A 14,716-nucleotide genomic window follows, 5' to 3' on the forward strand; every position below is an offset into this window, starting at 1 on the left:
GGATATAACTCACCCATTGCAAATTCCAGTAGATTACCTTTGCCAGGCGTGGTGGAGCTGAGTATTCCCAGCAGCACAGCACAGTGATCCATGGTGAGAGTTGGGACAATGACCATCTCCCAAGACTCCATATCTTTATGGTGTTGGGTGTAGGGGTCCCTAGTCTGACATATGGGGCAACAGGCCTTACTGGTTGATCATTCAAATGTATTAAAGCCTGGGATAGTACTTTAGTCCACCTGGCCAAGGTGGTTTTACCAGCTAGTTATTTAATTTGCTGCTTTAATTTTCCATTCTTCCTTTCTACCAACCCTGCTACTTATAGGTTACAAGGGAAATGGAACCTCTATTCAATGTCATGTTCTTTTGTCCAGTCTTGTATATTGTGACCTTTGAAATATGATCCCCAATGACTGTCTACTGGATGAGGGTATCTCTTCATTCATGGTACTCAGCTTCTCTAATCCCCTAATGGTGGCAGCCTGGTTTGCATGGTGATGGGGAAAGCTTGGGTTAGGCCAGACGCAGTGTCCACACAAGCCAAGGCATATTTAGAACCCTCACTCAAAAGGAGGGGACCAATATAATCAATTTGTCAATCTCTCATTGATTGGGAACTCTGGTGGATGGCCCCAAGATTCCTATGGCAATTGCCTTGGGCACTGTTTAGAATACCCAGGACATGCTGTTACTGCATTAATGAAGTCACTGCATTTCAAGAGCAATCTGGCATCCTCAGCAATACACCATCCCACCCAGGTACTATGGTGGCCGCTCCTCCTATGCACCCAGTCTGCTGTGTCTACTGAAGGGTCCATTGCTAGGCTCATACCTGGGCTAGGGCACTAACTTCCTGATTGCTAAGGGATGTCAACACCTTATGAGCTGGGAGTTGGAAGAGAGTGGGGACTGCCTCAGGCCTTGCAGGCAAACCCAAATGTCTTTCCACATATCCTGACCCCACAAGGGTTTATTCAAACCTTGGTGATCACCCACACCTCGTCTTCCCAGTGTCTAAGCCATAGGGTTAACCCCTTTAGAACAGCCCAACTGTCAGTGCAAAGGGTTAATGGCCAAGGCTCATGAGTGATGATCACCAGCCAAATCTCTCTGAGTTCAGCCCACTGGCTGCTTCAGTTCATTCCTCTTTTCATCCAGATGGTGTCAGTGTTGGGCTGAATAGTGACTGCAGTCCATGTAGGTGGTCTGCCCAGACTAGACCCATTTGTATGTCAGGCATCAGTGGGAATTTTCCCCCTTCCCTCTCTACAGGCCACAAAGGCTGCCATAGGAAGTGGGGGCATTTGAAGGATCTATTGATACATATTCTACAAGGCCTAGTACAACCTGCATTTCTAGAGACAGTTGGCTGGCAGACAGGATACTCCTCTGATGCAAAGAGGCATGCTACTTAGTCAAAGTGACAAGTTGAGCCTTGGTAGAGATGGGTTGATGGAACATATTCTCCATCCACCTCTTGACAGGAAGGGACATTCTTACCATGATATGCTGTTCATTCATAAGAGGCTCTACCTGGAGGGGTGCTGTGTACACTGAAAAGAACAGTTGTTCTACAGGAATATACCAGTTTTCTGCCCCTTTCCAGAGCTGGGACCAAAATCCTAGGGATCCTATCCTCTCTCCCTCTGTTGTTTCTGCCAAAGTGCCCAACCCATACCTTCCAGAGTCATGGGCACATTTAACTCAAATTGTAGCCCTGCTTTGGAGATGCCCAGAGCTTTAATCTGCTTCACTAGTATTTTTGCTTTCTCAAAGGCAGCTTGTTGCTCTGATCCCCTATGTGCCCTTTCTTTACCAGGCAGTAGGCAGTATAATGGACAAATGCACTGTGCCAAGTGAGGAATAAAAGTCCTCCCAAACCCAAATCTCTCAAAAGCTTGCACTTCTTCCACATTCTTAGGGTTTGGATAGGCCTGCACATTGTTGATAACAGCCTCTGGGACAACACTTGTGTCACACACCCATATGACTCCCAAGAACTTTACAGCAGTGCCTGGGCCTTGAATTTTCTGCAGGTTCATTGCCCATCCATTTGCTCACAGATGTTCCAGCAAAATCTACACAGTGGCCTGCAGCAGAGACAAGTCTTCCCATGTCAACATTATGTCATCAATGTAATGGGTCCATTTTACTGATGTGGGGAAGGAGAACAGGGACAGCTCTTGGGCTACCATCACATGATCTATCACGGGGTTGTGTAGATGGCCTTAGGGAAGCACTTGAAAGGTCCATTGCTGCCCATCCCACATGAAGGCAAATTCATCTTGTGACTCAGCAGCCAGGGGTATACTGTACTGAAAAAGCATTTGCTAAGTCCAATACAGCTTGGTGCACTCCTAGAACCAAGACCAAGGTATCTAAGATGGCAGCAATGTTGGCACAGCTGCACCAATGGAGGGCACTACGTTGTTCAATGATCAGTAAGCTGTAGCCATCTGCCAAGAGCCATCTGCTTCTTACTGGCTATACCGAGATGTTGAAAGCACTATGGATGAAAGGTGCAATATGCACTTGGTGCAGTTCTTGGATAGTTTCTCCCATTTCCCTATGTCTCTCAGACAATTTATATTATTTGACAGTTACCACTCTTCCAGGGACTGTAGACTTACTGGTTCCCAGTTGGCTTTTCCCCTCAGGTACTGGTTTGATTACTCTAACCAGGAGGTGGATTTCACCGACAGAGGTTTGCAGAGTTTGATCTTGTAGGATATCAATGCCCAATATGCTCTTTGGTGTTGGAAAGATAAAAACCTCATATTCTCATGGGGGAAAATGCCCCATTTGCAGTATCAAAGGGACCTTCCTAACCATAACCACTGCCCTCCATATCCATTGATGGTGCTGAGGGGGCCAGAAATATATCATTGCTAGAAGGAAAATTAAAACTCCAATGAAATACTACTATACAACCAACTTAGTACAAAGTAAGAAGTAATACAATATCAAGAATAGGTAAGAATGTAGACTACTAGGAATATCCATACCCTGTAGGTGGTATAGTTTCTTTTGAAAGCAGTATAGACATTTCTAGTGATGTTGAAATTATATACACCAAAAGTGTGTTTATGTAAACATGATGTGTGGACAAAACATTCTCAGCAGCATTATCTATAATGTAGAAAAAAAATCTAATTTTCATCTTCATTAGAATAAATAAAGGAATGGTTCTGCATTTATAAAGTGAATGTAAAACTCTGATATGGACATGTTATTTTATTCATTGACATATTTGACTGGTTTCAAAAGTGAGCTTAGGAAACAAAATACATGCAATGAAAGAAAACAAATAAGAAAGGAAGAAAAGCAAAATAAGGAAAAATAGAGACAATAGATCTATACAAAAGCCATTACCAGTGTGGCCAGTGTTTGCACATTCTATATTAATATCAAAATTCTGAAACTTGTGGGAATTTAGTTTTGTTGTTACAACATAATGATATTTGTGTTCTTTACAGCCATGTCTAACAACTTTTCAATGTAATCACTTGAAGAAGTACAATTAATATTTGAGAGTTTTTTCCAAATTTTCTCAAAACCAAAAGACGTTCATTAAATACACGAGTGTCAGAGTTCCTAGCTCTGTTGTTGCTACACTGGATGTTACAAGATAGCATCAACATATTATATATTTCTTCCACTCTCCCATTAGTACTAATATTATCATATACTTTAAAGTACTATGTGGGAGGTGTGGACATAAATTCTCATTAGCAGCTAATGAAATCTCTGCTTATATGGAGTTCTATTCTGTACGTATTAATATTAAAAATTATCTCTGTATTTGGGAGAGTATATATAAGGTCTCAGTATAGCCATAGCCTATGTCCGTTGTTATAAATGTAATTTAATTATGTAGCTGGAATAGGATGTCAGCAGCCTATGAACATTTTAAAAGAAGGCAATCTGTTTTTCTTTCAATAATGTTTCTATGAATTTTAGATTGAAATGGCACTAGAATGATCTATGGCTAATGCTTCCTTTTGTCAAATAAAAGGTGATTTTCCTTCTTTCTACTCCTGATAACCTTTTAACTGGGCTTTATTCTCTCCAGTCTTCCCTCTGAGATCCTGCCCAGTTAATTATATCCTCTCTTTCTGAGAGCTACAATCTCCTCTGGCTTCCCTAGCTAAAAAAAACAAGCTGAATTCTCCTGTGAAAATAAAAAACAAAAACAAAACAAGCAAACAAAACACCCCCTGGATTCTTAATGTACTATCCTATTTATTTATTCCTTTCTCTTCCAGCTACGTGAATGCTCACTGACTCCTCAACAAATTAAATTCTGAGTTCTTCCACTCTTGCTTTATTCTAAACATGTTTTTGCTAAAGTAACCAAAGGTTTATTAATTGTCCAGAACAGTAATCTCACTTTTTTCCTTATTGTAATATTCCTCACTCTAACATTGGTCCCTAGTGAATATCTCATATTTCTCAAACTCTTTCCTAGACATCTATCATAGCACTCTTTTTTGGCTATTTCATACCATTTTGACAATTTTTTTCTCCCTCTCCCTCTGTAGCACATCCCCCCTCTATGACGGTATACTCTTTGGAGTTTGCTTATAGCCCTCAGGTTTTCTCCTTCTATATGTCCCCCAAAGGGATTTCCTTCTATTCCCATAATTCAGCACATAATCTTTAAGCTATTAACTCCCAAATATAAGTTATCTCCACACGTTTTCTTTGGCAGTAGTTCGGTTCAAGTGACTCTTTAACAAAACTGGAATTTGTTAGCAAACATTAAAAAAAATTTCCATTTGGGCATAACAGGAAAAAATGACTTATACTTCCGTGTTTCTGATTTGCAGAAGATCTTTAAAGTGGGTTGCTAATGATGCCTGTAACTAAGAATGGCACTTCCCTGATGCCTAAAGTTTGCAATCTTGTAATATATTTATTATAACAGTACTCAGAATGAAGTCTTAAAAGATCCCAGGCTTTTGGCATGCCTGGGGGGTTCACAATGGTTTCAGACTGGGTACAATCAACTGAGAACATGGATAAAGTATATCAAGGTTTCCTAACCTTTTTAAGCACATGATTATCTGCCAGAAAGATTTGTATACATACATTGCCATGTGTTTTCCAAGTTACTGAAGAATTCACATAAGAATAACTATATTATAAAAATACTTATAAATCAAAGCAATGTCTCTGTCACATTTTAACATTGCTTGTGGTACTATAAATGTGCCAGAAAAAAGAGTATACAGAGAAGAAACAAGAAGAACTACAATTCTGCAGCCTGTGGAATGAAAAACACATTCACAGAAAAACACACAAAAAGAAAAGGCAGAGGACTATGTACAGGATGAAGGAACAAGATAAAACCCCAAAAAAAACAACTAAATGAAGTGGAGATAGGAAAGCTTCCAGAAAAATTATTAGAATAATGATAGTGAAGATGATCCAGGACCTCGGAAAAAGAATGGAGACAAAGATTGAGAAGATGTAAGAAATGTTTAACAAACACCTAGGACAATTAAAAAACAAACAGAGATGAACAATACAATAACTGAAATGAAAAATACACTAGAAGGAATCAATAGCAGAATAAATGAGGCCGAAGAATGGATAAGTGACCTGGAAGAGAAAATGGTGGAGTTCACTGCCACAGAACAGAATAAAGAAAAAATAATGAAAAGATATGAATACAGCCTAAGAGACCTCTGGGACAACATTAAAAACAACAACAGTCGTGTTATAGGGGTCCCAGAAGGAGAATAGAGACAGAAACGACCCAAGAAAATATTTGAAGAGACTACAGTCGAAAACTTCCCTAACATGAGAAAGTAAATAGCCACCCAAGTCCAGGAAGGGCAGAGAGTCCCAGGCAAGATACACCCAAGGAGAAAAATGCTGGGACATGTAGTAATCAAGTTGACAAAAATTAAAGACAAAGAAAAATTTTTGAAAGCAACAAAGGAAAAACGACAAATAACATACAAGGGAATTCCCATAAGGTTAACAGCTGATCTTTCAGCAGAAACTCTACAAGCCAGAAGGAAGTGACACAATATATTTAAAGTGGTGAAAGGGAACAACTAACAACCAGGATTACTCTACCCAGCAAGGATCTCATTCAGATTTGACAGAGAAATCAAAAGCTTTACAGACAAGCAAAAACTAAGAGAATTCAGGACCACCAAACCAGCTTTATAACAAATGCTAAAGGAACTTCTCTAAGTGGGAAACACAAGAGAAGAAAAGGACCTACAAAAACAAACCCATAACAATCAAGAAAATGGTAATACGAACATACATATCGATAATTACCTTAAATGTGAATGGATTAAATGTTCCAACCAAAAGACACAGGCTCGCTGAATGGATACAAAAACAAGACCCATATATACACTGTCTACAACATGCCCACTTCAGACCTAAGAACACATACAGACTGAAAGTGAGGGGATGGAAAAAGATATTCCATGCAAATGGAAATCAAAAGAAAGCTGGAGTGGCAATACACATATCAGATAAAATAGACTTGAAAATAAAGAATGTTACAAGAGACAAGGAAGGACACTACATAATGATCAAGGGATCAATCCAAGAAGAAGATATAACAATTATAAATATATATGCACCCAACACAGGAGCACCTCAATACATAAGGCAACTGCTAACAGCTATAAAAGAGGAAATTGACAGTAACACAAAAATAGTGGGGGACTTTAACACCTCACTTACACCAATGGACAGATCAGCCAGACAGAAAATTAATAAAGAAACGCGAGCTTTAAATGACACAATAGACCAGATATATTTAATTGATATTTATAGGACATTCCATCTGAAAACAGGAGAATACACTTTCTTTTCAAATGCACACAACACATTCTCCAGGATAGAGCATATCTTGGGACACAAATCAAGACTTGGTAAATTTAAGAAAACTGAAATCATATCAACCATCTTTTCTGACCACAACACTATGAGATTAGAAATCAATTACAGGGGAAAAAAAAATAACAAACACATGGAAACTAAATAATACGTTACTAAATAACCAGGAGATCACTGAAGAAATCAAAGAGGAAATCAAACAACACCTAGAGACAAATTACAACAAAAACACGACAATCCAAAACCTATGGGATGCAGCAAAAGCAGTTCTAAGAGGGAAGTTTATAGCAATAGAAACCTACCTCAAGAAACAAGAAACATCTCAAATAAACAATCTAAACTTACACATAAAGGAACTAGAGAAAGAACAAACAAAACCCAAAGTTAGTATAAGGAAAGAAATCATAAAGATCAGACCTCAAATAAATGAAAGAGAAACAAAACAGCAAAGATCAATAAAACTAGAAGCTGGTTCTTTGAGAAGATAAACAAAACTGATAAGCCAGACTCTTTAGCCAAACTCATCAAGAATATGAGGGACAGGGCTCAAATCAATAAAATTAAAAAGAAGTTACAACAGACACCACGGAAATACAAAGCATCATAAGAGACTACTACAAGCAATTCTATGCCAGTAAAATGGACAACCTGGAAGAAATGGACAAATTCTTAGAAAGGTATAAACTTCCAAGACTGAGCCAGGAAGAAATAGAAAATATGAACAGACCAATCATAAGTAATGAAATTGAAACTGTGATTAAAAATCTTCCAAGAAAAGTCCAGGACCAGATGGCTTCACAGGTGAATTCTATCAAACATTTAGAGAAGAGCTAACACCCATCCTTTTCAAAGTCTTCCAAAAATTTGCAGAGGAAGGAATACTCCCAAACTCATTTTATGAGGCCACCATCACCCTGATACCAACACCAGACAGAGATACTACAAAAAAAGAAAATTACAGACCAATATCACTGATGAATATAGATGCAAAAATCCGGAACAAAATACTAGCAAACAATCCAACTACATATTAAAAGGGTCATACACCATGATCAAATGGGATTTATCCCAGGGATGCAAAGACTCTTCAATATATGCAAATCAATCAATGTAATGCACCATATTAACAAACTGAAGAATAAAAACCATATGATCATCTCAATAGATGCAGAAAAAGCTTTTGACAAAATTCAACACCCATTTATGATAAAAACTCTCCAGAAAGTGGGCACAGAGGGAACCGAATGCAACATAATAAAGGCCATATATGACAAACCCACAGCAAACATCATTCTCAATGGTGAAAAACTGAAAGCATTTCCTCTAATATCAGGAACATTAACAATTAAAGATCAGAAAGAGAAATTAAGGAAACAATCCCATTCACCATTGCAACAAAAAGAATAAAACACCTAGGAATAAACCTACTTAAGAAGGTAAAAGACCTATATGCAGAAAACAATAAGACACTGATGAAAGAAATCAAAGAAGGCACAGACAGAGAGATATACCATGTTCTTGGATTGGAAGAATCAATACTGTGAAAATGACTATACTATCCAAAGCAATCTACAGATTTAATGCAATCCCTATCAAAATACCAGTGGCAATTTGTACAGAAGTAGAACAAAAAATCTTAAAATTTGTATGGAGACACAAAAGACCCCAAATAGTCAAAGCAGTCTTGAGGGAAAAAATCGGAGCTGGAGGAATCAGACTCCCTGACTTCAGATTATACTACAAAGCTACAGTAATCAAGACAATATGGTACTGCCACAAAAACAGAAATATAGATCAATGGAACAGGATAGAAAGCCCAGAGATAAACCCATGCACCTATGGTCAACTAATCTATGACAAAGGAGGCAAGGATATACAATGGAGAAAAGACAGTCTCTTCAATAAGTGGTGCTGGGAAAACTGGACAGCTACATGTAAAAGAATGAAATCAGAACACTCCCTAAAACCATACACAAAAATAAATTAAAAATGGATTAAACACCTAAATGTAAGAGTTTTACAGACACTGTAAAACTCTTAGAGGAAAACATAGGAAGAACAGTCTTTGATATAAATCACAGCGATATCTTTTTTGACCCACCTCCTAGAGTAATGGAAATAAAAACAAAAATAAACAAATGGGACCTAATGAAACTTAAAAACTTTTGCACAGCAAAGGAAACAATAAACAAAATGAAAAGACAACGCTCAGAATGGGAGAAAATATTTGCAAATGGACAAAGGATTAATCTCCAAAATGTATAAACAGCTCATGCAGCTCAATGTTAAAAACACAACCCAATCAAAAAATGGGCAGACCTATATAGACAGCTCTCAAAAGAATACATACAGATGGCCAAGAAGCACATGAAAAGCTGCTCAACATCACTAATTATTAGAGAAATGCAAATCAAAACTACAATGAGGTATCACCTCACACCAGTCAGAATGGGCATCATCAGAAAATCTACAAACAACAAATGCTGGAGAGGGTGTGGAGAAAAGGGAACCCTCTTGCACTGTTGGTGGGAATGTAAAATGATACAGCCACTGTGGAGAACAGTATGGAGGTTCCTTACAAAACTAAAACTAGAATTACCATATGACCCAGCAATCCCATTACTGGGCATATACCCAGAGAAAACCATAATTCAAAAAGACACATGCACCCCAATGTTCATTGCAGCACTATTTACAATAGCCAGGTCATGGAAGCAACCAAAATGTTAACAGACAGATGAATGGATAAAGAAGATGTGGTACATATATACAATGGAGTATTACTCAGGCATAAAAGGGAATGAAATTGAGTCATTTGTTGAGACAAGGATGGACTAGAGATTGTCATGCAGAGTGAAGTAAGTCAGAAAGAGAAAAACAAATAACATATATTAATGCATATATATGGAATCTAGAAAAATGGTACAAATGAACAGGTTTGCAAGACAGAAATAGAGACACAGATGTAGCGAACAAACGTATGGACACCGGGGGAAAAGTGGGGTGGGTGGTGGTGGGATGAATTAGGAGATTGGGATTGACATATATACAGTAATATGTATAAAGTAGTTAACTAATAAGAACCTGCTGTATAAATAGTAAAAAAAAGAAGAGTATACAAAATGTAGTACACACGGGAATATTTTGGCTAAGATTAGGTTTCCAATGCTAATGCCTATAATTACCATAAAATTAATTACATTTGGACTAATTATTTTAAAGATAACAATAAAGACACATTGTTCTTCAAATCATGGAAGTTGGACTTAGAATAAACATTTCTAGACTCAGTTCCAGTTATGATAAATATCATTAGGTTGTCTGTCCTTGAAATTTAATTTCATTCACTGTTTAAATCTGATTTTACAAATCAAACTCAAGTAAGGAAACAAATGGAAATGCATCTTTCAGCAGCATCTTCTGACAGTATATGATAAACAGCATCATTTACAGGACACTGCATCATACCATTTACATTTAGAAAGAAGAAAAATGCTGATTAAGCTTCCATTTGGTCCAGGCCTTCCAATACATAGTGTGTTAGGCAATTTAATCTTTGTAGTTTTAAAACCACACACATCTCTAATCGTAACATGCCATAAGCAATAAAGCTACCAGAATGAGTGGGACTGTTTTCTTCTGACACATTGTAACATCTCTGAGCCAGCAGTATTCCACAAACGTGTTATTATTATCTTTGGATTGACATCTCAGCACCCAAGGGTGTCTTCCTCTCCCCAAGGTTTGTCTTTAAAACCCACAAAGGGCTCCCTGAAAATAAGTGTAAAATTGTATTTCCTATTCAATGACTCATCCACTTGTTTAAAAGGAAAAAATAATAATAATCCGACTGTTTTGCAATCAAATAATCTCCATGTTTGGAGCAGGGTTAAACAAAACGAGAAAACTGCTAAACATTTTGAAATTTTGTTACTAGATTTGGTGAAAATAGTGCATGCATTAAAACTGCTCATGTTTTTTTTTTTTGAACATATTAGAGGTGGTGATATGTCTAGAGGAATGCCGCAGGTTTATAGCATAAAAATACAAAGAAGAAACCTCACTACTTTATAATTTCAGATGACTAAATAAATGTCTGAGTTGACACTGATCTTTTTACTAATTGTGAAGAAAATTTTCCCTACGTATTTATGATAGTAAAAAAAACAATTGTAGATAGATTATTAGATTCATATAGTCTATTATCTGGATAACTGCTTTAAAGTACTCTCTGGTATTTCAAAGTAATTTTTATCTTATCAGTGTGTCTACTTATAAATCATTCTTATCTGTTCCTTAAAGCAACTTCCAACACATAGTCCTGACATCCAATTTTAGTTACTGAATGTAGGTAAAATAAGTAAAAAATATATATTTAAAATAATTTGCAGTTTAGACTGGCCTTCTATTAGTCGAAAGTACTTAGTTTTTTTTTTTTTTTTCCATTTTAGAAACTCTTGGTTGGAAGCTATATTCTTTCTTTATTTTGCCCCATTGACTTTAATTATCCTTGAAAAACTATCTAAGACAGGAAAGGAGAACACTTGTGTCTTAAATTATCCTTTATTAAAATTCAGAGAGAAGACAATGTGGATGATCAGTTCTCATACAATAGAGATTGTAAAATAGGGACTTGAAAAAAATTAAGCTATGTCTGAATACGAATAAGGTATTTTATATCTGTAAAATCTCAAATTATCTGAGAAATTTTATTTTTGTTAGGTATAGTACTTTAGACTTTCCATGCTGCGTTGTGGTAAATGTGTGGGTATGTATGTCTGTGTGTGTGTGTGTGTGTGTGTGTGTGTGTGTGTGTGTGTTTGTGGAGAGAGAGAGAGAGAGATACATTAGGAAGGGGGAGAGAGAGAGAAGATCACAGGCTAATCTGGATTGCCTTTAAATTCATTACTAGGGTAATATTCTGATCCTGTCTTGATCTGAAAAAAATCATGCCTCAAATCTAAGCTTAGACTACTTCTGGACATTCTGTTCTTTTCTTATTAAAATCTACAGTTATTATATTATGGTATGTGCATTTATCATGCACTGCCTTGTGGACTCTGTGTGTGTGTGTCTGTATATGTGTACTTAATCTGTCTATTTAATGTCTTTTCATTTATGCATTCATCTTTCAAGTATAAACTTAAATGTCACTTCCTCTTTAACACCTACTCACCTCACTCCCAAACTGGGTCAAATCTATTAATTTTATATACCCATAACACTCTATACTTGTTTTTTAACACCTTTTAAAAAACTATACTTGAATAAGTATTTGTATGTTGACATGTACAGTTTCCTACTCTTGACTCGATGCTCCATGAGAGGGTGACATTTTCTGCCATTCCATGCCTGTCCCACCAGGACCTAGCACAATGCATGGTCACAGAATGGGAGTGCCTCCGTAATGAAAGAATATAAGGATGAATAAATACAAAATTGAATAATATTGTATTATTCTCGAGAATCACAGAATCATAGTTTTGTATCTGTGTACATATTCCTTGGAATTACTAATAGAAAAGAGTTCCAAAATCTGCACTAGCGAGTGAAAAAGGTGTCTCCCCCAGTAGACATATGGTTTAGTGAGGAGAGAGAGGTTAACCAAATAACTACATAAGTGAATATAAAACAACATGGTGATTACTGTGTGATTATAAAGGAGAGGTACATGATACTGTGGTAGATGGAACAACGAAATGTATATTAGGCTGACTTCCCTAAGTCAGGAGATCACACCAGGCTTTCCTGACAAAGCTGAAGTTGGGAATAGGCTTTGAGTAAGGTTGTTTTAATACTATCATATCTTTCAGATAACAAAATTAGGACCTAGGAATGTTTATAAATTTGCCATGTATGCAGCGAATTTGTGGAAAGGCCAAGGCTAGATCTCAGGGCAAAGTAAAAGCAACATTTATTGAGGCATTATCAAGTGTTATGAACTGCTTTGAAAGACTTTGTTTTTTTTAATCTCATTTAAACTCTCTCTCTCTCTCTCTCTCTCTCTCTCTCTCTCTCTCTCTCTCTGGGAGGAGTTTCAGTCCTTTTTATTCTACTCCTTGGCTCGCCATACAGGGAGAAGAATTAATAACCTGAATGATTAGCAACTAATGATATATTATTCCACATTCACTACTAATTATATCTCCATTCTCTGAAAAGCAAATTCATACTAATTCATCGATGATCTCTGTTATACTTTCTCTGAGTATCTAGCTATCTCAGTAAATTAAACTATGGCCAGTTCTGTGCTGGAGCTGCTCCGGTCCATCCCTTCCTACTACATTCAGCATGGTGGCTTAGTGGGTGCTCAGCTGCTTTCAGGAGCCTCACCAACACTCTTTACCTCTGCGTGATTGCCACTGTTTCTATTTTTTGTGGGGTGTGACCAGAAGGAGATCAAAGAATCAGATTCAATGGAATATTACTCAACCATAAAAAGAAACGAAATTGAGTTATTTGTAGTCAGGTGGATGGACATAGAGTCTGTCATACAGAGTGAAGTAAGTCAGAAAGAGAAAAATAAATGCCGTATGGTAACGCATATATATGGAATCTAAAAAGAAAAAAAAAAAAAAACAGAAAAGGTTACGAAGAACCTAGGGGCAGGACAGGAATAAAGGCACAGACGTAGAGAATGGACTGGAGGACACAGGGAGGGGGAAGGGTAAGCTGGGACAAAGTGAGAGAGTGGCATGGACTTATATACACTACCAAATGTAAAATAGATAGCTAGTGGGAAGCAGCCGCATAGCACAGGGAGATCAGCTCAGTGCTTTGTGATGACCTAGAGGGGAGGGATAGGGACGGTGGGAGGGAGATGCAAGAGGGAGGAGATATGGGGATATATGTATATGTATAGCTGACTCACTTTGTTATAAAGCAGAAACTAACACACCATTGTACAGCCATTATACTCCAATAAAATGTTAAAAAAAAAAAAGAAACCCCCATTTTGGCCCATAGCCTTATTCATGTGATTCACCCAGACAGATCCACAGCTTTGTATTGGATATTGCCTGACTTCAACCCTCCTAAGCTGGTATTTAATTTCCCATATGACTGCTACTACTTTGTATATTCTTCCTGGCGACTTCTTGGGAAGTAGTGGACATGCGATTCAGTCATCTCTGATTACTTAGCTGAAATACCACCTAATCCAGGATGTCGGCAAATTCCTGCCCATGAGCCAAATTCCATTGGATGCCTATTTTATAGATAAAGGTTTGTTGAAAATTAGCCATGCCCATTCATTTGTATATCATTTCTGGCTGCTCTTATGCTACAATGGCAGTGTTGAGTATCTGTCAAAGAGACTGTATGGTCTGCAAAGTTGAAAATATTTGCTATCTGATCTTTTACAGAAAGAGACTTAAGACCTTGATCTAAGCTAACCTTTACTTCTATCAATAAGTCCTGTCTACTGAATATTTCTTACGATTTAAATAAAAAAACCTTGATTGAATCATCTGATAGAAATACTGAAGATTTACAGCAACCTAATTTTGTCAAGAAGAAATTGTGTGCTTGAGTAAAAATAAACATTCTTACCAATAACTGATATATCTTGGAGAGAGTAGAGGGCTTAGAGATACTTGAATTTCCCTCTGCAGTGAGTGAAAAAATAAAAGACCTGCAAAAGAACCCTTAAATACCTTATATTCCTCTGTTTTTGTACTTCAGTACTTCGGTGAATTATTTCTTTGTTTGAATTTCTCCTTAGTATTTATTTCAGCTAGATTTCTCCTGTACTGTTCAAGCTGACTCTGGAACTCACCTTACCCTAGGGAGGTTTTGCCTGAGGAGGCTTGATAAATAGCATTTTCCTGGAGCAGATGATAAGGAA

At 37.2% G+C, this 14,716-nt stretch overlaps 1 pseudogene; it reads right to left on the reverse strand.

Annotated features, from left to right (window-relative positions):
* LOC112415968 (peptidyl-prolyl cis-trans isomerase A pseudogene) overlaps window positions 1-2,042 on the reverse strand; it is a 99,872-nt pseudogene extending 97,830 nt beyond the window's left edge.
* Window positions 2,043-14,716: the final 12,674 nt, after the last annotated feature.

This window comes from Neophocaena asiaeorientalis, unplaced genomic scaffold, assembly GCF_003031525.2.
Source record: "Neophocaena asiaeorientalis asiaeorientalis breed wild unplaced genomic scaffold, Neophocaena_asiaeorientalis_V1.1 scaffold144, whole genome shotgun sequence".
NCBI lineage: Eukaryota > Metazoa > Chordata > Mammalia > Artiodactyla > Phocoenidae > Neophocaena > Neophocaena asiaeorientalis.